Source organism: Anomaloglossus baeobatrachus, chromosome 6 (genome assembly GCF_048569485.1).
Source record: "Anomaloglossus baeobatrachus isolate aAnoBae1 chromosome 6, aAnoBae1.hap1, whole genome shotgun sequence".
Lineage (NCBI taxonomy): Eukaryota > Metazoa > Chordata > Amphibia > Anura > Aromobatidae > Anomaloglossus > Anomaloglossus baeobatrachus.
This window is the reverse complement of record NC_134358.1, coordinates 82,196,896-82,220,745: the sequence shown is the minus strand read 5'-3', so window position 1 is coordinate 82,220,745 and position 23,850 is coordinate 82,196,896.

The following is a 23,850-nucleotide window of genomic DNA, read 5'->3' as shown; positions in this document are numbered from 1 at the left end:
TTTGAGCCGGGCTTCCTCACACCTGGGGGTTGGCTCCTGGCCCCAGGCTCAGCCCGTTTAAAGGACAGCGTCGTGCAATGTGGCCCGCCTGGTTGCAGTGGCGGCAGATCGGTTGTCCTGTTGAATCATACCGGTCTGTGTCTCTGCCTCGGGTCGGCGGAATCCTCCTCTGTCGCATCCATGGGACGTCTTCTGGGCTGGAGGCCAACTCGATTTTTGCAGGCGAGGGGGTCATTTGTAGAGACTGCACGGTCTTGGCAAGGGCAGCCACAGTCTTGGTCAGCTCCTGGAACTGCTGTCTGAGCTCTGCCGTGGGATCCTTTTCCAGGGACTGCGCCTCAGCCCCTGCAGTGGCTCGTGTTGCAGGCACCACCCCGGGGTACGTGATAGCAAGAGGCCGGAGGGGTACTGGGTCATTCGGTGTAGATTCTCTCAGTACCCTGATGGCCTGGTCCTTAAACTTTGCAAAGTCCAGAGCAGGGTTCTGCAGGACCATGATACGCAGCTGTGTCCTGTGGGCGTCTGACAGGAGCCCTTCTATGAACTGCTCAGTTAGGAGTTTGTCTTCTTCACGTACACTCTCTGGGTCCACCTGTTTAACTGCTTTCAGGGCCTCCTGCAAGTTTAAGGCATAGTCCCTTATGCTGTCTGTGGCCCGTTGCTTGCACCCAAAGAATCTCATCTTTATCTCTGCTGCGGTGCGGGTGTCAAACGTACTCTTTAGCTTGGCCAATATCTGGGTTGCTGTCCCTTTATCTGTATCAGGCCAGGACTTCGCTTCACGCTGGGCTGCGCCGGCTAGCTGTCCCATTAATATGCCCACCTTCTGGCTCTCAGTCAGAGGATACACCCGGAACAAGCTGTGCAGGCTTTCTCTGAAGTCACTCAAGGTATGGGACTCCCCGGAGTACTGCGGCAGCCATTCTGCTCCTGGTATGTACGGCATGGTGATCGGCATTACCGGCGCTATAGTGGGGGCTGGGGCGACGGCGACTGGGACTACTTCGGCCGGTGCTGCGGCGCCCTGGGCGATGGCAGCCACCTGCTCTCCCTCGGAGTCGGACATCTTCCTCCCCCTTAGTGAACCTTACCAGGCTCCGTTCACTTTTCAAATTTTCTTCTGGGTCGCGCGGGGTTAACAGCGCTCTGCTCTGATGGCGCGCTCCCTTCGCGCTCTTTGTCAGGCACGCCCCCCTTCTTCCTGCGCTCAGCGCGGCTAATGGCGGCGGCAATTTACAACCAGTACACAGTCTTTTACACAGTTCTTCAGGCGCACAGTACCCGGTGTGACCGGGCACGAAATCCTGTTCGTGACGCCAAAAGTTGACTCGCCCACCCCAGGGCTATGGGACACCCGGTGCCGGGCCGGACTAGTCCGGTGGTAGTCAGTGGTGGCTGGGCCCGGCTCCGTGGCCCTGGTGGGTGTCAGTTGAATATGTGGCTGATGACTTTAATGTTTGTGTTCGTGACGCCACCTGTGGTATGCGGCTATTAAGCCGCCGCTGCTGTGTGAGGCCACCGGGATGATGTTATGGCAGCAATGTTGGTACTGCTCCCCACAGGTGGAGCAATGCCCGGGGCACAGTTGGTGCTTGTGGAAGTCTATGGTGCTGCGTGACTAACACGGTGCAGGGCCGACAAGCAATGAAAGAAACAGGCACAAACAGTAGTCTCTTTACCTTCTCCTCTTTTACTCGGCAGAAACTTAGTCCAGGGAGACCGTCACAGATGGTATAGATGATCCGGCCGGCCTGGAAGTGCCTGGGGTGATCTTTGGCCAGTTGAGTATGAGGCCTACTCCTTAATCTTTCTCTGCTGTTTTAGGACACTGCACTTTGGGTTCGCAATTGCCCTCTTGCTGCTGGGACTTGTTGTTCGTCCCCTCTTCTGTGTGGTAGACTGCGCAGGCCCTCTCTGGTGCTTCTCTGCTGGAGCCCACACCAGGCCCTTGGGATGCAGTTGTACCTTCAGATTGCTTCTGGGGCAGGGGGCTTACAGCTCTCCTGCCCTCCGGATTCAGCTACCAGGGATGGATTTTATGTCCTGGCAACTACAGACTCCGATGTCCGAGTCTCTGGTGTGCCTCTCTGCTCCCCTTGCTTCACTGGGCCAAGCTATCCCAGCTCTAGGCCCCAGTTTACAAGGCAGCACTACTCTGCGTCTGCACTCTCTCACTCCTGTCTCCAGACTAACTAACACTTCCTCCTTCCAGCCAGACTTAAGGAATGCTCCCTGAAGTTCCAGGTTCAGAGCTCCCCCTGCTGGCCGGAGGGAGAACTGTGTTGAGTGTTAACTTACTGGCCAATAGATCTCCCAATTACTTCCAGGCTCAGCATTAACCCTTTTGGGAGGGCAATGCTGTTGTGGCGACCAGGTCCTGGGGCGCCACATAATCACTACTGGGGAATAGTGTTTTCAGTTACAGGTCATGGTAACTTGCGGGCGTAGGTCCTGGAAGGTAGGGGTATTAGTTATGGGATATTAATACCTGATCCCTCGGTAGGGATAATGGTTAGGTTGGAGGACTTGGCTTCCGGACCAGATTTATCAGTGGTTAACTATTTTTAATCTTTATCTTGTTTATCTACAGTATATTGTTATACTGTTCTGGGCCGCAATTTGTTTGGGTGTCCTGTTTGGTGTGTAAAGGCCCCTTTACACACTGAGACTTTCTAGCAATCCCACCAGCGATCCCAACCTGGCCGGGATCGCTACAAAGTCTCTGGTGAGCTGTCAAACAGGCAGACCTGGCCAACGACGCAACAGCGATCCGGATCTGCAGAACGACGTAGCTAGTCATTGGGGACGTTGTCAGGCCTAAAACACATCCGTGAAAACCGTGAAAACCACCGTGAAAACTGTCGGCAGAAAGCAGACAGAGTAGCGCGATGAGAATGAACTCGGGTGAACTTCACCCGACTTCATTGTCATGCCGCAGGTCTGTCTGTGTGCCGTGTACTGATTAGCGGTCACCTGTGAAGGATTCACCGGTGACCGCTAATCCCCCGAGTGACTGAAGTGTACCCCCCTCTCTCATACTCACCGATCCCCGATCACCGGCGCTGCATGGCATTCACACTGCTCCGGCGGCTTTTTCTAATTTGAAAAAGCCGGACGCTCATTAAACACTCACTTATTCCCTGCTTTCCCCGCCCACCGGCGCCTATGATTGGTTGCAGTGAGACACTTCCCCACGCTGAGTGACAGGTGTCTCACTGCACCCAATCACTGCAGCCGGTGGGCGTGTCATTATGGAGTATAGAAATAAATAAATAAATAATTAAAAAAAACGGCGTGCGGTTCCCCCCAAATTTAATACCAGCCGGATAAAGCCATACGGCTGAAGGCTGGTATTCTCAGGATGGGGAGCTCCACGTTATGGGGAGCCCCCCAGCCTAACAATATCAGTCAGCAGCCGCCCAGAATGGCCGCATACATTAGATGCGACTGTTCTGGGACAGTACCCGGCTCTTCCCGATTTGCCCTGGTGCGTTGGCAAATCGGGGTAATAAGGAGTTATTGGCAGCCCATAGCTGCCAATAAGTCCTAGATTAATCATGTCAGACGTCTCCCCGAGATTCCTTCCATGATTAATCGGTAAATTACAGTAAATAAACACACACAACTGAAAAATCCTTTATTAGAAATAAAAAACACAAACACATTCCCTGGTTCACCACTTTAATCAGCCCCAAAAAGCCCTCCATGTCCGGCGGAATCCAGGATGGTCCAGCGTCGCTTCCAGCTCTGCTGCATGAAGGTGACCAGAGCAGCAGAAGAAACCACCGCTCCTGTCACCTCCACGCAGCAAATGAAGAGAGCCGCGTGATCGGCTGAGCTGTCACTGAGGTTACCTGGATCTAGCGGTGGATGCAGCGGTGGCCGCGAGTAACCTCAGTGACAGCTCAGCTGATCGCGATACTATCCTCAGTTGCTGCGTGGAGCTGACCGTAGCGGCGGTGAGTAGCGCGATCAGCTGAGCGGTCACTGAGGTTACCCGCGGCCACCGCTGCATCCAGGTAACCTCAGTGACAGCTCAGCCGATCACGTGGCTCTCTTCATTTGCTGCGTGGAGGTGACAGGAGCGGCGGTTTCTTCTGCAGCTTTGGTCACCTCCATGCAGCAGAGCTGGAAGCGACGCTGGACCATCCTGGATTCCGCCGGACATGGAGGGCTTTTTGGGGCTGATTAAAGTGGTGAACCAGGGAATGTGTTTGTGTTTTTTATTTCTAATAAAGGATTTTTCAGTTGTGTGTGTTTATTTACTGTAATTTACAGATCAATCATGGAAGGTATCTCGGGGAGACGCCTGACATGATTAATCTAGGATTTAGTGGCAGCTATGGGCTGCCAATAACTCCTTATTACCCCGATTTGCCAACGCACCAGGGCAAATCGGGAAGAGCCGGGTACTGTCCTAGAACAGTCGCATCTAATGTATGCGGCCATTCTGGGCGGCTGCTGACTGATATTGTTAGGCTGGGGGGGCTCCCCATAACGTGGGGCTCCCCATCCTGAGAATACCAGCCTTCAGCCGTATGGCTTTATCTGGCTGATATTAAATTTGGGGGGAACCGCACGCCGGTTTTTTTAATTCTTTATTTATTTCTATACTCCATAGTGACACGCCCACTGGCTGCTGTGATTGGGTGCAGTGAGACACCTGTCACTCAGCGTGGGGGCGTGTCTCACTGCAACCAATCATAGATTCCGGTGGGCGGGGAAAGCAGGGAATACGAGATTGTTTAATGAGCGTCCGGCTTTTTCAAATTAGAAAAAGCCGCCGGAGCAGTGTGAATGCCGTGCAGCGCCGGTGATCGGGGATCGGTAAGTATGAGAGAGGGGGGGACACTTCAGTCACTCGGGGGATTAGAGGTCACCGGTGAATCCTTCACAGGTGACCGCTAATCAGTACACGGCACACAGACAGAGCCGCAGCATGACAATGAAGTCGGGTAAAGTTCACCCGAGTTCATTCTCATCCCGCTACTCTGTCTTCCGACATGTAGTAACGACATTTTCCATCACACACTGACATTCTCGGAAGATCAAATAACACGCACGTGTGCCTTTAAACATAAAAAAACATATGTGCACGTTTGGTCGTATCTCCGGTATGTACGGAAACGGACCAAACACGCACGTTTTAAACGGATGTATGTTGCAGACCTAAAGCAGCTTTTTGAAAGGGAAGTCGCTGTAAAGTCCCCTTTACACACTGAGACTTTCTAGCGATCATGCTGCACAGCGGGAAACAAAGGACCAAAGAATGGTCCTGAACGATTTGTAGCGATCAACAACTTCACAGCAGAGGCCAGGTCGCTGATGTGTTTCACACACTGCAATGTCGTTGGGGAGGTCGCTATTACGTCACAAAACCGGTGACGTTACAGCGATGTAGTTTGCGATGTTGCAGTTTGTAAACCACCTTAAGTAATAACTAATAAAGGGCTGTTGTGACCATTTTGAACCAAGTTATAACCAGTGGTGTCTGTTTTTACTTACATAAGGTGGTGGGATGGATTGGTCATACAAGACTTAACGACTGGATCTTTCATAGATTGTCAGGTGACAGATCGCTGAGATCAGGGTTTCTGGTGGGCAGTGTAGTGCATAATGAAACTCCCCCAGACTGTGCAGCAAGGGGTTAACCTCCAATGCTGTTTTTGTCCAGCCCCCTCTCCCGTCCAGGCCCTGCCCTTCCTTTGTTTGAGAGGGGACACTGTCCTGGCCCCTCCCGATTTCCCAATCCCACCTATAGGGTGTAATTTCTACCTATATATTGGGGTCTGGGCCGGTGTCCGGCCTCTTCCCCTGGTATCCCAGGATCCGGAGCAGCTCTCCCTCCCTCCCTCCCTATTGTTAATGCTTGTTTTTTACTTGTTTTTCTATTTTGGTAACAGTTTCTAAATGTTTGTACAGTGAAGTCACAGCAGCATGTGTCAACAGCATTCTGGTGAGAGAGCGGAAGTCCTTGGTCCTGTGGTAGAGTGTCCCTTCTCACCTGGAGTCAAGTTATGTTTTACAAGTTCTAAAGAGTTTGAAAAAAGTTTATAAAATATGTTTTACAAGTTTTAATGAGTTTGGAAAAGTTTGTAAAATAATAATATATCAGTAAAGCTGTGACCGATATCTGCCAACAAAATGGTGTCTGTCTTTATTTCATTAGGACGGGCCTTTATTTGGATGCAATGGTTCTTTGTTTTTGTCTGTGCAGTCTGCCCACACATCATGCTGCTGTAAAAGGTAGCAAACGCCGGGCTGACAGGGCTCCACTCCACTTCACTAGACTGATCGTGTTTATGATCCGCTCTGGAGGGGAGAGGGTGCAACACTAATTTCGGTCTTCATGGGAGCTTCCATCTCCCTGCAGCCGGTCACAGTCGTAGACGTGGCAGGGCAACACATCACACAGTCGCTTTACAAAACATGGAACAGTTATTTGTGCTTCAACCTTTTTTGACAGACGTGGCCATTCCTATCTAGTTCTGCTGCCACTGTTCCCTGTTGTGGTACTTCTGCCTAGCCCGTGCCCTGGGTATTAGCCTTTTAGCTGCTGAGCTTAAGGTTCCACCAGACCTCAATTTGTCTCCACGGCTACCCATGTGTCGCGGGCGGAGGAGGGGACGCTGCACTCTCCCACTGCTCGGGTCCGGCTGCCGCTGCTGCTGCGGCCGCTGCTGCTGCTCGGTGGTGGCTCGAGCGGTGGGCCGAATCCCGGGGACTCGAGCGGCGCTCCTCGCCCGTGAGTGAAAAGGGGGATGATTGGTTGTGGGGGTTTTGATTATGGATATTGTCCGTGACGTCACCCACGGTTGTGGTGATTTTGGGGACACCACCGCTGCTCTAGACGGGGATCCCGGGAGCGGTGACTGGGAGCAGCTTTGTTGTTATTTCTCCCCTCCGTGGGTAGGGGGTTGGTTGTCCCGGGGCCCGGTGATGGGGTAGGTAGGGATGATGGCAGGCGGGTTGCGGGGCCTGGTGAGGTGCAGGGTCGCAGGGGCAGTGCTGTGCCGTACGGCACGGGGGTACTCACTCAGCCTGAGGCGATGACACAGTTCTCGGTAAAACACACGGCTGGATGGACGGGTCCCCCAGACGGCTGCAGTTGTTTCTTCCCCGTAGGTTAGTGATGACTGTCTCTCCCTGCACCTATGTTCTATGTTGATTCCGATGGGTTCCCACCGGTAACCCGCTCCCCGACTTGGATGTGGGCCGGAGGAGCCCCTTTTGCCCGCAGGCGCTGGCCCTGGGAAACGGTTGCCCTTGGCGGTGGCGGTGTCTCCCCTTCACGGTTGGACGGTTGCCTTCTGTCGGGACTTGACTGTTTGGAAACCCAGGAGGTCCCCTTCACTAACGGATTCGGCAAATTCACGGCGACTCCTAGCCTTGCCGGGGTCCGAAAAGCCCCTGCCAATGGTGCTGGCTTCTCCTTGTGTACCGGTCCGGTACCGCCGGGCCACCGGCCGTCCACGGTCCTTACGGTAAACTCCGATAGGCCACTCCTGCAGACGGTCACCACCGTCTGCCAACCTTGCTGCTCCGTCCGGGCCACACACCCGGACTAACTTCAGATCACTCAACTACCACTTTGCTCCTCACACTTGCTCCTCCACAACTAATCTGACTGTTGTTCCCTCCTCCAGGACTGTGAACTCCTTGGTGGGTGGAGACCAACCGCCTGGCTCCACCCCCTGGTGTGGACATCAGCCCCTGAAGGAAGGCAACAAGGGTTTTGTGTTCTGGCTTTGATGTGCCTAACCGGGGTGTAGGGTGTGGTGGTGTAGTTACCTGTGGCCCCTGGCTTGTCCAGGGCGCCACACATGTCCAAACGCTGCCTCGAATGGCTACATGAAGTCCATCCCGAGATGAGCAATAAGCTCTGGACAAATGGAGGATACCTCTGGATTTCCCGACGGGCCCAAGTTGCCAAGCACTGTCAACACATCAGGAACCCTACTGCAGAACTAACTTCTCTCCAGTTTGTGTAACCAGCCAACCCTCTCTCTGTCACTCCTCCCACCCCGCCTCTCCATTAACTGGTACCTACTACACTATACATAATAAAACTTTCCCTCGCTCTAATCCCTATCCTTCTAACATTCTGTACTTTACATCATACCATTATTACATTAATCGCATATTACAAATTATACTTTATATTACTATAAATCACACATTAGAGTAAAACATAGTATTAATAAAAACACTTTAAACTGTCGGCCGCTAGATGGCGCCGACCCCAGCACTGCTCCGGCTCAGCTACAATGCACATACTATAACATACATCGGACATCTTGGGATAATCTGGCTATGTGCGTACTAGGCGGTTTTTGCGCATTTTTCGGGTGCGTTTTTGGGCTCAAAATTGCATGACTTTGCTTCCCAAGCAAAGTCTGACTTTTCATTTTTGCGGTCTGCACACAACTTTTTTTTTTTTAGCTGCGTTTTTGAGTTAAAAAAAAGACATGTCAATTCTTTCCTGCGTTTTACTGTGTTTTTCACCCATGCAATGCATTGGAAAAAACGCAGCAAAACGTTGTGATCAAAAATGCACCGAAACGTGGTAAAAACGCATGTGTTTTTGCCGCGGGTGTGTTTTTGCGTTTTTTTGTGGCCAAAAACGCACAAACGCAGCGTCAAAAAAGCGCTGTGTGCACACAGCCTTACACTCTTCTCAAATGGGATAGTATAAACTTGGTGACAGATTCCCTTTAAAGGGACCCGGTCAGCACAGAATGACTCTCCCTCATCTTTGACAGCTCTGGCTTCATAGAGGGAAAACAAGCAGGTGGGAAGGTACGCGTAAATCTCTGGCCGCCATGAGGCATCGAGCTCCTGTACTTTGTCAGTAGAGGATGACTACTCAGACCGAGTCCCTTTACGACAATCCACTATTAGGCCCGTTTCACACGTCAGTGAAATACACACGTCACTGAAGAACATCTAAAACACGCACATGTCCCTCCGTGTGCCGTGATTCACGGCACACGTGAGTTGTCTAAGTGCAATTCGGGCTCCGTTCTCCGTGGTCCGTGATTGCACATAGAGATTAACTCACCTGTGCCCGCTCCTGCTCTCCATGGTGCTGAACGCTCCCGTGGTGCAGCATCCGGCCGGCGCTGACCCCCGCAGCTGCTTCCGGGTCCGCTGTGTCGTGCATTCATGAATATGCAAGACAGTAATGAGCCGGCTCAGAAGCAGCAGGCAGAACAGGCTGCAGAGAGCGTCACAGGAGCCGGATGAGTAAAAAGGATTTTTATTTTATATGCATGTTTTTTTCTGGCACGCGTTTCACGGATCACACCACTGCGTGGTCCGTGGGACATCAGTGATGCCAGAAAAAAAATGGACATGTCTCTGTGCGGCAATCACGGACACGCGGGTATGCCGCACGGAGACACGTTCAGTGAAAAATCACTGATGTGTGAGCAGACCCATTCATTATAATGGGTCTGCGTATGTCAGTGATTCTGGTACGTAGAACAAAAAGCACAAACGTACCAGATTCACTGACGTGTGAAAGAGGCCTTAAACTGATAATTATAGAGCTTTAAGGCGGGATTCGGACGGTCAGCATATGGATTGGCTGCAGGTCTCCTGCCCCGGGCTTGATGTCCTCCATATACTGTGTGGCGGGATTCGGACGGTCAGCATATGGATTGGCTGCAGGTGTCCTGCCCCGGGCTTGATGTCCTCCATATACTTTGTGGCGGGATTCGGACGGTCAGCATATGGATTGGCTGCAGGTCTCCTGCCCCGGGCTTGATGTCCTCCATATACTGTGTGGCGGGATTCGGACAGTCAGCATATGGATTGGCTGCAGGTCTCCTGCCCCGTGCCTGATGTCCTCCATATACTTTGTGGCGGGATTCGGACGGTCAGCATATGGATTGGCTGCAGGTCTCCTGCCCCGGGCTTGATGGCCTCCATATACTGTGTGCCTGAGGCAGTGAAGTTCGGATCCTGAGCCCTGCGGCCGGTTTGTGCTTTGTGGTCTGTACTCAGACACGGCTTTAGTTATATCCACTAGATATGATTGTATCAAATGTTTATGTAACTGGTATTAAGTGTCGAGCTCTGGCACAAGAGGCACTAGTGTTCTGCAGTCAATTGGCAGTTCTTCTCAGGCCTCCCTTCCCCCTGTGCACACAAACATCTGAATAATCTGGTTTCACTAGAACAGACCTAGTTTGTTCAGGCCTGTAAAACAGAACAAACAGGAAAGGAAGCAGTGTGCACTCCATATCTCCTCTTACTTGTGTAATAGAGAAGGCTTCCCAGTAGCATTCCCTCCCACCGGCCTGTGATATTTCAGCTACGCCTGTGAATTTCGTGCAGGAAGGTAACAGGTGAACAACGCCTGGGAAATGTTACGGCCCCTACACTCGGCTGACTATGGAGACAAATGTTCTAATTCTTTACATCTTATTTGCTGTGGACGAGATATCTGAACGCACGGCCGAAGATTGATTGTAAAAAATCCCACCAAGGACAACATCTACAATGAGTGTGTGTGGGTACCCTCCAGGTTCTCCGGGTTCCTACTACACTCCAAAGACATAATGATGGGGAATAGGGGAATAGAGATGATGAGCCCCGATGGGGACAGTGATGATGTCTGTAAAGCACTGTGAAATTAATGATGCTATATATGTTAATAAAATAAATTAGTTAAACCTATACTGCCTAATTCTTAGACCACCTTAATGCTCCAAATTTATTGCAGTGACTCATGAGGTTTGATAAATGTGGCACTTTTTTTTTTTCTGAAGTAATTGTTATTGAAAATATTTTGGAACATCTAAACCATATTACATTAATACATATGTAAATTCTTAAAGGGAACCGGTTACCAGGTTTTCCCCTTATGAGTTGCAGCCACCACCAGTGAGTCCTTATATACAGGATTTTAGAATACTGTATATAAGAGCCCAGGCCGCTCTGTATAATGTTAAAATACCCCTTATAATACTCACCTAGAGGGCAGTCCTGTCAGATGGGTGTCCACCTCCATCTTGTGCAGTCACCGTCCTCCTGCCCAGCGTCTTTCGTCATTCTCAGAGATGCCCCCATGCACGGGCTGTCTTTGACCATTTCTTGCGTCTGCGCATTACAGTACTTCAGAGCCCTCAGAGCACAATGGATGCCTCTCTGTAAATGACGCAGGACGCGTCATCCACACAATGCTGGGCCAGAGGACGGCAATTGCAAGAAGAGTGGAGGCGCCGGATCGAAACCAGCGACACCCATTGGACCAGACTGCCCTCTAGGTGAGTATTATAAAGGTGTTTTTACGTTCTACAGCACGCCCTGGGCTCTTATATACAGTATTCTAGAATACTATATATAAGGGCTCACTGATGGTGGATGCAGCTTATAAGGGAAAGTCCTGGTGACAGATTCCCTTTAAAGGGAACCTGTCACCAAATTTGTCCCCTATAAGCTGCAGCCACCATCAGTGAGCCCTTATATATAGTATTCTAGAATACTGTATATAAGAGCCCAGGGCGTGCTGTAGAACGTAAAAAAACATATTTTATTATACTCGCCTGGGGCGGTCTGGTCCAATGGATGTCGCTGGCCTCAGTCTGGCGCCTCCTCTCTACCTTCCGTCGCCGTCATCAATCCAAGCCTTGTGTGGATGACGCATCCTACGTCATCCACACAGAGGCCGCCATTGCACTCCTGCGCATGCACATTTCTCTCTGTCCTGCTGAGGGCAGATCAAAGTATTGTAGTGCGCATGCATGGGCGGTGTTTGACCTTTCCTTGCACCTGTGCATTACAGTACTTGGCTTTGCCCTCAGCATGCGCAGGAGTGCAATGGCGTCCTCCGTGTGGATGACGAAAGATGCGTTATCCACACAAGGCTGGGATAGATGACGGCGGCTGCACAAGATGAAGGAAGTGCTGAATCGAGAGCAGTGACGCACATTGTACCTGACGGCCCCGCTGGTGAGTATAATAAAGGTCTTTTTTTATGTTATACAGATCGGCTTGGGCTCTTATATACAGCATTCCAGAATACTATATATAAGGGCTCACTGGTGGTGGCCGTAGCTTATTGTGGAAAAACCTGGTGACAGGTTCATTTTAAGTTCTGACATCAATCCCATTCACATTACCAATGTGTCCATAGGTAATGTCCCAAGACTTTGTAGAAAAAATTCTTCTTCTCTAGTCCTCTGATGATTCGAGTGCGATGGCTCTGAAAATGTGTAAGATACCCATGCTTTGTGTGAAAACTTTACAGTGGGCAACCCTGCAATCCTTGACTGCAAGACCATGACCTCAACTCTATACATATTGTTCCACAGTCATCTAGACACCTGAGAAGTGCCATAAGCTGAACCAGCCTTAGTACTCTATTCAGGTTCCAAGTGATAATCGTGAATAGCCGAACAGTAGTCTAGACCGCGTAAGTGAAAGTGGTGCCAAATTGTGGGCATCTAGCCACTGGACTCACAAGGCTTCGAACTTATGCACATTATTTCTTTTTTGATAAACAAATTTCTTGTATCTGAGTAAAGGTACCGTCACACTAAGCGACGCTCCAGCGATCCCACCAGCAACCTGACCTGGCAGGGATTGCTGGAGCGTCGCTACACGGGTTGCTGGTGAGCTGTCACACAGGCAGATCTCACCAGCAACCAGTGACCAGCCCCCAGCCAGCAGCGACGTGTGGAAGCGATGCTGCGCTTGGTAACTAAGGTAAATATCGGGTAACCAACCCGATATTTACCTTGGTTACCAGCGCACACCGCTTAGCGCTGGCTCCCTGCACTCCTAGCCAGAGTACACATTGGGTTAATTACCCGATGTGTAGTCTGGCTATGTGTGCAGGGAGCAGGGAGCCAGCACTGACAGTGTGAGAGCAGCGGACGCTGGTAACAAAGGTAAATATCGGGTAACCAAGGTAAGGGCTTCTTGGTTACCCGATATTTACATTGGTTACCAGTGTCCGCAGAAGCCGGCTCACTGCACATTTAGTTGTTGCTCTGTCGCTGTCACACACAGCGATCTGTGCTTCACAGCGGGACAGCAACAACTAAAAAATGGTCCAGGACATTCAGCAACAACCAACGACCTCACAGCAGGGGCCAGGAACATCGCTAGCAAGTTGTGCCTCAGCAGCGATGTTGGTAGCGATGTTGCTTAGTGTGACGGTACCTTAAGATGCTTATCCTCTGCACAAATTTGGATATGGTGGGGGATTTATGACCTTTCCAGTGCATGGCTATGATTTTCCAGGCCTGGTAATGTAATCTTAATATGGCCAACCTATGGCTCTTCTCTGCTGGAATTTCCTCAGTGCAGCACAACAGGGTCAATATTATCCTCATATTCAGAGGATATCAGATTAACAACTTCCGACCAAAAAGGGTCGGAAGTTTATGACAAGTCCACATCACACAGAACAATCCCGCATCCGGCCCACTACACCTGTCGCAAAGGGAGTCCACCCAGAAGCTCATCTTTCATAGTGTCAGAGGTGTCCTCTATGAATCATATAGTATTGTGAGAGTCTTTGTGCTTCACTCATTGAGATTTTAGGTACAGTTTGGAGAATATCTGTCCAGGAGTCCTCACTTTTGGGACCTATTTCCCTTTTCCATTTCACTTTGAGAGAACAGTTTCTCTGTTTAAGGATAAACTCTATCATATATTTCTAATAGAACAAAATGTTCCCCTTTGTTGAACCCCTCTGAACTAGAAGATCATTCTAAGATCAGGTTAGTTTGAATCTGAGCAAAGGGTGTTTTTTGGTTTTGCGCCATAAAGGCGCATCTTCGTTGCCTGTACTGGTAGAGCCGATTATGTGGGAGCGGAGGTTCTCTCTGGAATACTGAAAGCGTTCTGTGATTTTACGGAGACCATTGTTTTTCCGAAAGTCACACCCCTGCAGTTTATCAAACTCGCGAAAAGAGTTATTCCATATTTGGGAAAATTTTGTTACACCTGTAATACCTGTAATTTTCTTCATTTTATTCCAGACTTTGTGAATTACTCTAGTGTTAAACATATGGGTTTATAGTCTCACAATCCAGCCGAGGACAACGGCCGGTCTGGACCCTCCAATCCTCTCAGATGTTCCAATTGTGAGTAGAGGAAGTAGATATGTGTCCGGTATGGCCATCTCTCCATCCTCCTTTGATCTTAGAGGTGTCTCCAATTTAATCCTGGGTTTGCTCTTTTTCCATATTAAATGCTGATAACTTTATAAAGAGGCGAACAGGAAGCCAGAGTGGGGCATTATGTAAAAGGTGGCACAAAAATTGGCCTTACCAATTACTGATAAGGTGAGTTTACTCCAGGCAGCCACTTTCTGCTGGAACCTAGATAGAAGTGGGGTTATATTAAGGGACTTAAAATCTGAGATATTTTCATTTAATTAGAGACATTGCTGCCTCGCACAGGCACACTTCCCTCTGCCCTATTGCGGGCAGAGCCAAAAACATATTGTAGGTGCGCCTGATCGAACCGGCGATTTTTCCGCGTATACATGAGATTTTGCCCAGCTATGTGGATGGTGCCGGAGGTGTCATCTATGTCAATCATCAAAGGAGGATGGCGATCAGAGCTGAAAGGAGAAACAGGGACCGCAACCAAGGACACTTATCAGACTGGACCCAAGGATTTATATACATGGTAGGAGCAGGAGAGTAACGACCGCAGTGGCAGAGGTCACCATCGTGATTGGGCCCGGCAGGTTTGGGGTCTGGCCCCCGTTCTGCAGATCAGCAGCCGGATCATCTCTGTGAGAGGACCTGCGCTGTTCTGTGGCAGACCATGCGGCTGGTACATGGCCGTGAGTCGGGGGTCCCGATGTCAGTGGCGGCGGCACTGGGCACACCTCGCCCGTCATCGCACACAGCAATGATTAAGCACTGAGTGGCGCGCTCCGCTCCATGCTTCTTCATTCTCCCCCTAAACCTGCGCTCAGTACAGTCGAGCGCGGTGACATCACCACCGTGCGACTGCTGTGCTGAGACTGCAGAGCACAGAACGTAGGACAGGAGGACGCTTTGACTGGAGCAGCAGGGGAACGAAGAGAGGTGAGTACTTGTTTTTGTTTTTTTTTTTTTTAAATCAGTGAGTACACCGTGGCCAGAGGCCTATGGGGCTGCATTATACATGGAGGTCTATGGGGCTGCATAGTACAACATACAGGACACCCTATACATGACTATAGGGGTGCATTATACATGGAGGACTATGGGGCTGCATGATGCAATATGAAGGGAACCATATACATGATTATAGGGGTGCATTATACATGGAGGACTATAGGGCTGAATATTGCAAAATGAAGGAAACCTTACACATAACTATAGGGTTGCATTATACATGGACTATAGGTGTCCATTATAAATGGAGGTCTATGGGACTGCATAATACAATATGAAAGACACCTTATACATGGACTATAGGGGTGCATTAAGCATGAAGGACTATGGGGCTGCATAATACAATATGAAGGTCTATGGGGCTGTATTATAATACATATAGGACTATGGAGGCTGCATTATAATATATGGAGGACTATGGGGTGCATTATAAAACATGGAGGCCTATGGGGGTGCATTATAATATATGGAAGACTATGTGGTGCAGTATAATATATGGAGCACTATGGGGTGAATTATAATACATGGAGGACTATGGAAGTTGCATTATAATAATTGGAGGGCTACTTTATACGTGGAGGACTATGGGAAAAGCATTATAAAACATGCAGGACTATGGGGGTGCATTCTAATATATGAAGGGTTATGTGGGACCCTTTATACTATATAGAAGGCTATGTGGGGGCCATTATTGTATTTGGAGAACTTTATATGAAGGGGAACAAAGATACAAGCAATGGGATGGGAAAGTTTTGTGCTGAGGGAAAAAGGCTGGTCCTAGGGTAAGTTCATAAGGAATTTTTTCATGTGAATTTTTCAGGCTGAAGAATCCACATTCAAAAAAAATGGGGTACCGTATTTCATTTTTTTATTTTTGTCTTTTTTTGTTATGAGATGCAGGTATACCAATATAGTGCAATTTTAGGAATAATTCCACTGCAAAAACCTCAACAAAAATGTGTAAGTTAAAAAAGGGAATGTTTTGCTGCAAATTATACACAGAAAATTTGACAAATTGATTTTAAGCATTTTTTTTATTTTCAAGAATCTGCTGATGCTGAGTTGAATCCATGTGACCCTCAACATTAACAAGATTCCCGTTGCCGGCATTGGCCGCACAGCCCCAAAGCATGATGGAACCTCCACCAAATTTTACTGTGGGTAGCAAGTGCTTTTCTTGGAATGCCGTGTTTTTTTGCCTCCATGCATAACGCCTTTTTGTATGACCAAACAACTCAATCTTTGTTTCATCAGCCCACAGAACCTTCTTCCAAAATGTAACTAGCTTGTCCAAATGTGCTTTTGCATACCTCAGGCGACTCTGTTTGTGGCGTGCTTGCAGAAATGGCTTCTTTCACATCACTCCCCCATACAGCTCTTCCTGTGCATCGTGCGCTGTATTGTTGACCGATGCACATTGACACCATCTGCAGCAAGATGAAGCTGCAGGTCTTTGGAGGTGGTCTGTGGATTGTCCTTGACTGTTCTCACCATTCTTCTTCTTTGCCTTTCTGATATTTTTCTTGGCCTGCCACTTCTGGGCTTAACAAGAACTGTACCTATGTTCTTCCATTTCCTTACTATGTTCCTCACAGTGGAAACTGACAGTTTAAATCTCTGAGACAACTTTTTGTATCCTTCCCCTGAACAACTATGTTGAATAATCTTTGTTTTTAGATCATTTGAGAGTTGTTTTGAGGAGCCCATGATGCCACTCTTCATAGGACATTCAAATAGGAGAACAATTTGCAAGTGGCCACCTTAAATACCTTTTCTCATGATTGGATACACCTGCCTATGAAGTTTAAAGCTCAATGAGGTTACAAAACCAATTTAGTGCTTTAGTAAGTCAGTAAAAAGTAGTTAGGAGTGTTCACATCAAGAAATTGATAAGGGTGCCCATACTTTTGCGCTGGTCAAATTTTGTTTAAATGCGGATTGCACATTTTCTGTTAGTACAAAACACCTCATTTCAATCCAGAAATATTACTCAGTCCATCAGTTATTAGATATATGAAACTGAAATAACTGTTGCAAAAACCCAAATTGTTATAAAGAAAAAAGGTTAACATTAATAGGGGTGCCCAAACTTTTTCATACGACTGTAGTATAATGGCCCCTACTATCCCTTCAAATTGTATAGTGGCCCCCACACAGCCTTCTGCACAGTATGATAGTGTGCCGACCCGTGCTCGGCAGCCGAGCCGCTCGGGTCCGGACCACCAGTGGGTGGCTCGACAGTCTCCGGACTCGGGGGTACTGCGGTCACTCCGATCAAAAAGGGGCTGGCGGTGTGGGGATGTAGGTGTACGGCCGGACCCGTATTTAAGTTCGTGACGTCACCCACGGGATGTGGTGAAGGTGGACACCACCGATGCAGTTACAGGGCACCCGGGGGAGATGTTATGCAGCAAGTTGTTAACCCCTCCGTGGGTAGGGATGGTGGCCCCGGGACCCGTTGGGCGAGTTGGATGGTGCAGGGAGATGGGCGGCCGGAGGGCACTGATGTACTCACTATTAGTAAACACACGAGCCTCTGGTAAACCATGGTGATGGTGGTTGGTGCCTGCTGCCGGCTGCAGTCTGGTCCCTCACCCAGTTGGTGGTCTCTTCCTTTCTCCTGCACCTGTTTTGTGATGGTGGACTACCTGCGATTGCAACTTCAGGAGTCCGCTCCCCGGCTTGTGGTTGCCTGAGGAGCCCTTTGCCCGCAGACGCTGGCCCGTGGGATCTCTCTGCCGTGGCGGTGGTTTTCTATCCCCCTTGTTGGGCTGTTGACTTCAGTCGGGACTTTGGGTGGGACAGGACCTATATTTCTGGCCGCAATCAGTTAATTAGCTAGCCCCCAGTAGCTTCTGGACTTAGCTTCAGGGTCTGAGTATCCCCCTTTGTGCTCCGGTTTCCGAGTCGGTTCCCCGGGTCGGTACCGGCGGACCACTACCCTGTCCCGGTCCACCATGGTTCCACCGAGCCATCTTCCCAGCTCCTGCAGACAGAGGCCTCCGTCTGCCTCCTAGCCAAAGGTACCCGGGCTCCTACCATGGCACCTGTCAGTCTGCTACAGGCCTGTCACACAGGCCTGACCTCCTCCACTGAACACTCAAACTGAACTACCGTCTTTTCCCACCTCAGGCCATCCGGACTCCTCGGTGGGCGTGTCCAACCGCTTGGCTCCGCCCCCTGGTGTGTGCATCAAGCACTGAGGGGGGCAACTAGGATTTAAATGTTTGGCTGCTGTCACCTTGTTAGGGGACTGGTGTAATGCGGGGCCCTATCTGTGACTACCTGGCACGACCAGGGCGTCACAATAGACCCCAAACAAACCTTCACACTGTATAATTGCTTGCATACAATATAATGGCCTTCAAATAACTCTAGATAAAGTATAAAGGCTCCCTTATAGCCCTCCAAATATTATAATGGCCCCACAAATCTTTCCATATAGTATAATGGGCCTCACATAGTCCTCCATAGTAAGGGGCCCCACATTGTCCTCCATATAGTATAATGCTCCCCCATGGTCCTCCATAAAGTATAATGCATCCCATAGTCCTTCATAAATTAAAATGCACCATCCATAGTCCTTCATATAGTATAATGCAGCTTATATTCCTCCATAAATTACAGTACGCTCCCCACATTCCTCCATATAGTATTATGCACCCCAAATATTGTATTAGGTAGCCCCATATAGCATAATGCAGCCTCACATAGTATTATGCAACCCCACATGGTATTATGCAGCCCCAAATAGCTTTATGCAGCACTATATAGCATTATGCAGCCCATATAGCACTATGCACCTCTATATAGCATTATGCAGCCCCATATAGTATTATACAGCACTCATATAGTAGTATAGACCCCCCATATAGTATTATGCAGCTCAAAGTAGCATTATAGAGTTCCACATATAGCATTATGAATCCTCATATAGCATTATGCAGTCCCCATATAGCAGTATGCACCACCATATTATGCAGTCCCATACATTATTATGCACCTCCATATAGTATTACACAGTCTCATATAGCATTATGCAGCCCCAATATAGTATTATGCACCACCATACACCATACACAGAGGTGTCATCCACGTCAATCATCAAAGGAGGATGGCGATCAGTGCCGAAAGGAGGAACAGGAGCTTCAACTGTCAAGGGAGAAATTTAGTTGAAGATAGCTAATGGTATTTTTGTTTAGGATATTCAGAGGCCGGTGCCGTATTAGCTATATGTCAGAGCTGATGTTAATGAATCAGACAATGATCACACAAGACATGTTCTCTCTTTGAGCCAGCGTCACCCACTGAAACTCGTGTATTGGATAGATTCAATTATACAGAATGCATCATTGACCTTGGGACTAGAACAGGAAGCTTAGGGAGTATTCCACTCCCCAATCTTTCCCAGTATGCTGTAAAATACATCTCTATTCGTTATACTTTCTTTCTGTGTGAAACTACTGATAAGCCCTTTGCTCATCATTATGAAAACTTTCATTGTTTGTACATCTGTTCACTCATCCTTGGTAACCCCTTCATGACTATAAAGCTTAGAATCATATTATAGGTCTGTGCAATTGCTATATAGACACACAGATAATTATGCTACTACATCTATATTTTGATTATTTACATACACAGATATTCTTATTACGTTTGAACAAACAATTTATAGCTTAGGCCACCTCCACACAACCAAGGACACCCATACCTTTATAAAAAGATCCCGCCATGTATGTAAATCCTTGGGTTCGGTCCGATGGGCATCCATGGTTGCAGCTCTTGTCCCTCCTTTCAGCTCTGATTGCCATCCTCCTTTGATGACTGACGTGGATGATACCTCCGTGTCAGTCATCAAAGGAAAACGGCAATCAGCGCTGAAAGGAGGGACAAGAGCTGCAACCATGGACGCCCATGGGACCGGACCCAAGGATTTACATACATGGCGGGAGTTTTTATAAAGGTATTTGTGGGTCTACAGGGGGCGTCAGGGGACAACATGCATCCTTATAAAATGCAGCACAGGCACTGCTTAAGGTGCTAGTTTGGTTGCAAACTCAACAATCTGGTGACATGTTTTCTTTAAAACCTCCAATTGTGTCAACCGACCTCAACGTAGATGGGGGCAGAGCAGAACCGGGGTGCGTCTGTTCAGACACCTGCCCATGGGAAGCTATATAGATGAAATGCTGAGCTCAAAGTACAAGAAACTAGAGCAAAACCAAAGAAATGAGCCAAAGCGTGTTCATACTGGACATTTCACAAGCAAAACTCAAGACTGGAACAAAATGAGCAGATACCCTGTAATTAAATTGTAATAGCACATCTATACAGATTATACCTATTACCTTGGTCTAAGAATTGAAACGAGCGCTGATCCGTAAAGAAAATCTAAGGAAAAAATTTCTTTACAACAAATGTAATTAAGATAAAATATAACGTTTAGGCTATGTGCGCACGTTGCGTACTGTCACTGCAGAAATTTCTGCAGCGATCTGAAGAGCACACGCTTCAAATCGCTGCAGAAAATGTCCGTAGTGAAAAAGAAAAAAAAGCCGATTTCATGCGCTCTGCCTGCCTGCCATAGACAGAGCAGGGACTGCATGCAGAGCGCACGGAAGAAGTGACATGTCACTTCTTAGAACGCAGCGCTTCGGGCAGAAGCCGAAGCGCTGCGCTCTAAGACGCCACGTGCGCACAGCTCCTGCATAATCTTCATAGGGGACGCAGGACGCATGCAGTTACGCTGCGCTACAAAGCACAGCGTAACTGCATGTAATTACGCAACGTGCGCACATAGCCTTAGTCCTGATTAAGGGCCTGAAACGCGTAGACCTGTCTGCTCTGTGCCTGCCCTGTTTTTATTATCATGTATATTTTGTATTAATTGCAGGAAATTTTTTTTTTTTTCTTGGATATTCTTCTTGATTGTCCAGAACCGCCTGAAGATCGAATTATCTTGTTTGATGATCTGTAAAGCTTTACCAGTTGGCGGTCGTGTCAAGCTGCTTGTCGGTCCATGCATGTAAATGGACTTTTTGGTCTGTTTTACTCATCAGTTTTTATTTTTGGTGCGGGTGCCATTTGTTATTTTTGTGGAAGGATCAGACCCATTACAATTAATTTGCCTTTTCAGATGTTGTGGGGGGGTTCGTGTTAAAATAACAATTCAAGGATTGTAAGAAAACGGACACAGACCAAAAAATAGATCTAACCACTAAAAAACAAAACTAATACTGTTTTTCAAATTTGAGAATAAAAGCTGACGTGTGAACCTGGTCCTAGGGTAGGTTCATAAGGAATTTTTTCATGTGGATTTTTCAGGCTGAAAAATCCACTTTAAAAAAATGTGGTATTTGATGCGGTTTTTTTTTTGTTATGTAATGGGGGTATACCAAAATAGTGAAGTTTTAGGAGTAATTCCACTGCAAAAACCTAACCAAAAATGTGTAAGTTAAAAAAAGGGACTGTTTTGCTGCAAATTATACACAGAAAATTTGCAAACAAACTAATATTAAGCTTTTTTTTATTTTGTATGTGGTGTATTGTCACGGCCGGGCGGTCGGGCAGACCCAGGAGGTGGATCCACTGGACCGAACTCTAAGATGGAGGTAGGGAGTCCGGCAGCTGAAGCACTGAAGGGCAGCAGGATAGTCCGTGCAAGTGAAGACAGCGGAGGAGTCCCTGGGACCACGGAGTCACAGAAGGTAGTCTTGGTGACGTAGCTCAGGTTCGGAGGCCGAGATGATATCAGGCGGAGTCCGGAACCTCTGGAGCAAGATGACGGGTCACCGCAGGGATCCGAGATGGCAGGTGCTGTCGGATGGCAGACGGACAGCGTGCGGGGTTCGAGATACGGCAGACTGGATGGCGAGGCAGGTACGGCTCTACAAAGAGAGATAGGTGAGTACAGGCACATAAACACCAGGAGACCTGACTCCTAGCTCAGGGAACACGAAGATCAGGCCCCGCCCCCTTGGACAAGAACCCCCTTTATACCCTGAACCTGACTAACCTCATTTCCTGTTACTGGACGCTGGCCCTTTAAGAAAGGGTCAGTGACCGCGCGCGTGCCCTAATGCGCATGCGCGCGGCCCGGGTGCCAGAAGCCAGGGAAGGAGGCTGCGAGGAGGACGCAGGAGAGCCGGCCAGGGCCTGGGAAGATGTCGGACGCCGGGATCGGCGACCAGAGGACCTATGGAGGACGGGCACCGGAGGCTGGGACGAGGGGAGCGTGGCAGGTGAGCCGGGGAGCGGAGCTGAGGACCCGGGGAGGGGAGCCGAGGACCCGGGGAGCGTGACATGTATAAACACTCAGAAAAAAAGAGGCGCACAGTAGAGGAGTTTTCCCATTGAAATGCATAGGAAGGTTGTTGCCAGCAGATCTGAAGCACCATTATCACATAGAATACCAGGTCTAGGAGTTCGGTGGGAACATTCCCGGCCCTCAGGCATCGATCTCAATTCAAAGCCGCATAAAAACTGCATCACATCTGGAGGAAAGAAATTTCACACTCGTTGTAATGACAATGAGCCTATAATGCGCACTGCTTTTTTCCCCATGCTACATAGTGAGTTATATAGGTTGAAAAAAGACCTAGGTCCATCTAGTTCATCCTTCCTCCAGCAATTATACCAGGGGTGGGGAACCTCCGGCCCGCGGGCCGTATACGGCCCGTGACGACTTTTTATGCGGCCCCCGGGCACATTCCCGGGGACCATTGTGCTTTGGTGGCAGCCGCGCTTTTCCCGGCTGCCGACCCTTTAAATCCCACAGCCTGATGCCCTGTGGGTAGATGCTAGAATGTACGGGCTCTCTCCAGATCCTGACTTCCAGGACCTGACTGCAGCCCATACATTCTAGGCTTATCCCCGGCCTGTGTGCTCTGGTGGGCGGGTAAGCAGCAAGCTGCGATAAAGTCACACAGAAGAGCTGCAGCAGGTTTACCAGCCTCCCGAAACTGTGCTGTGTGTGTGTGTGACTCTCCCTCCCCCTCACTGCGAGTACTCAACCCATCGCTGCCCCCCCCCCCCCCCCCGCTCAGTGCTGTGTACACCCTCGTACTGTGTGTACCCCCCAATGCTGTATGTACCCCCCAATGCTGTGTGTACCCCCTCGTGCTGTGTACCCCCTCGTGCTGTATGTACCCCCCAATGCTGTGTGTACCCCCTTGTGCTGTATGTACCCCCTAGTGCAGTGTGTACCCCCTAGTACAGTGTGTACCCCCTAGTACAGTGAGTACCCCCTAATGCTGTGTGTACCCCCTAATGCTGTGTGTACCCCTTAATGCTGTGTGTACCCCTTAATGCTGTGTGTACCCCCTCATGCTGTGTACCCCCTCGTGCTGTGTACCCCCTCGTGCTGTGTACCCCCTCGTGCTGTGTGTACCCCCTCGTGCTGTGTGTACCCCCTCGTGCTGTGTGTACCCCCTCATGCTGTGTACCTCCTAGTACAGTGTGTACCCCCCAGTGCTGTGTACCCCCAGGTGCTGTGTGTACCCCCTAGTGCTGTGTGTACCCCCTAGTGCTGTGTACACCCCAGTGCTGTGTGTACCCCCTCGTGCTATGTGCCCCCTAGTGCAGTGTGTACCACCTAGTGCAGCGAGTACCCCCTAGTACAGTGAGTACCCCCTAATGCTGTGTGTACCCCTTAATGCTGTGTGTACCCCCTAATGCTGTGTACCCCTTAATGCTGTGTGTACCCCCTCGTGCTGTG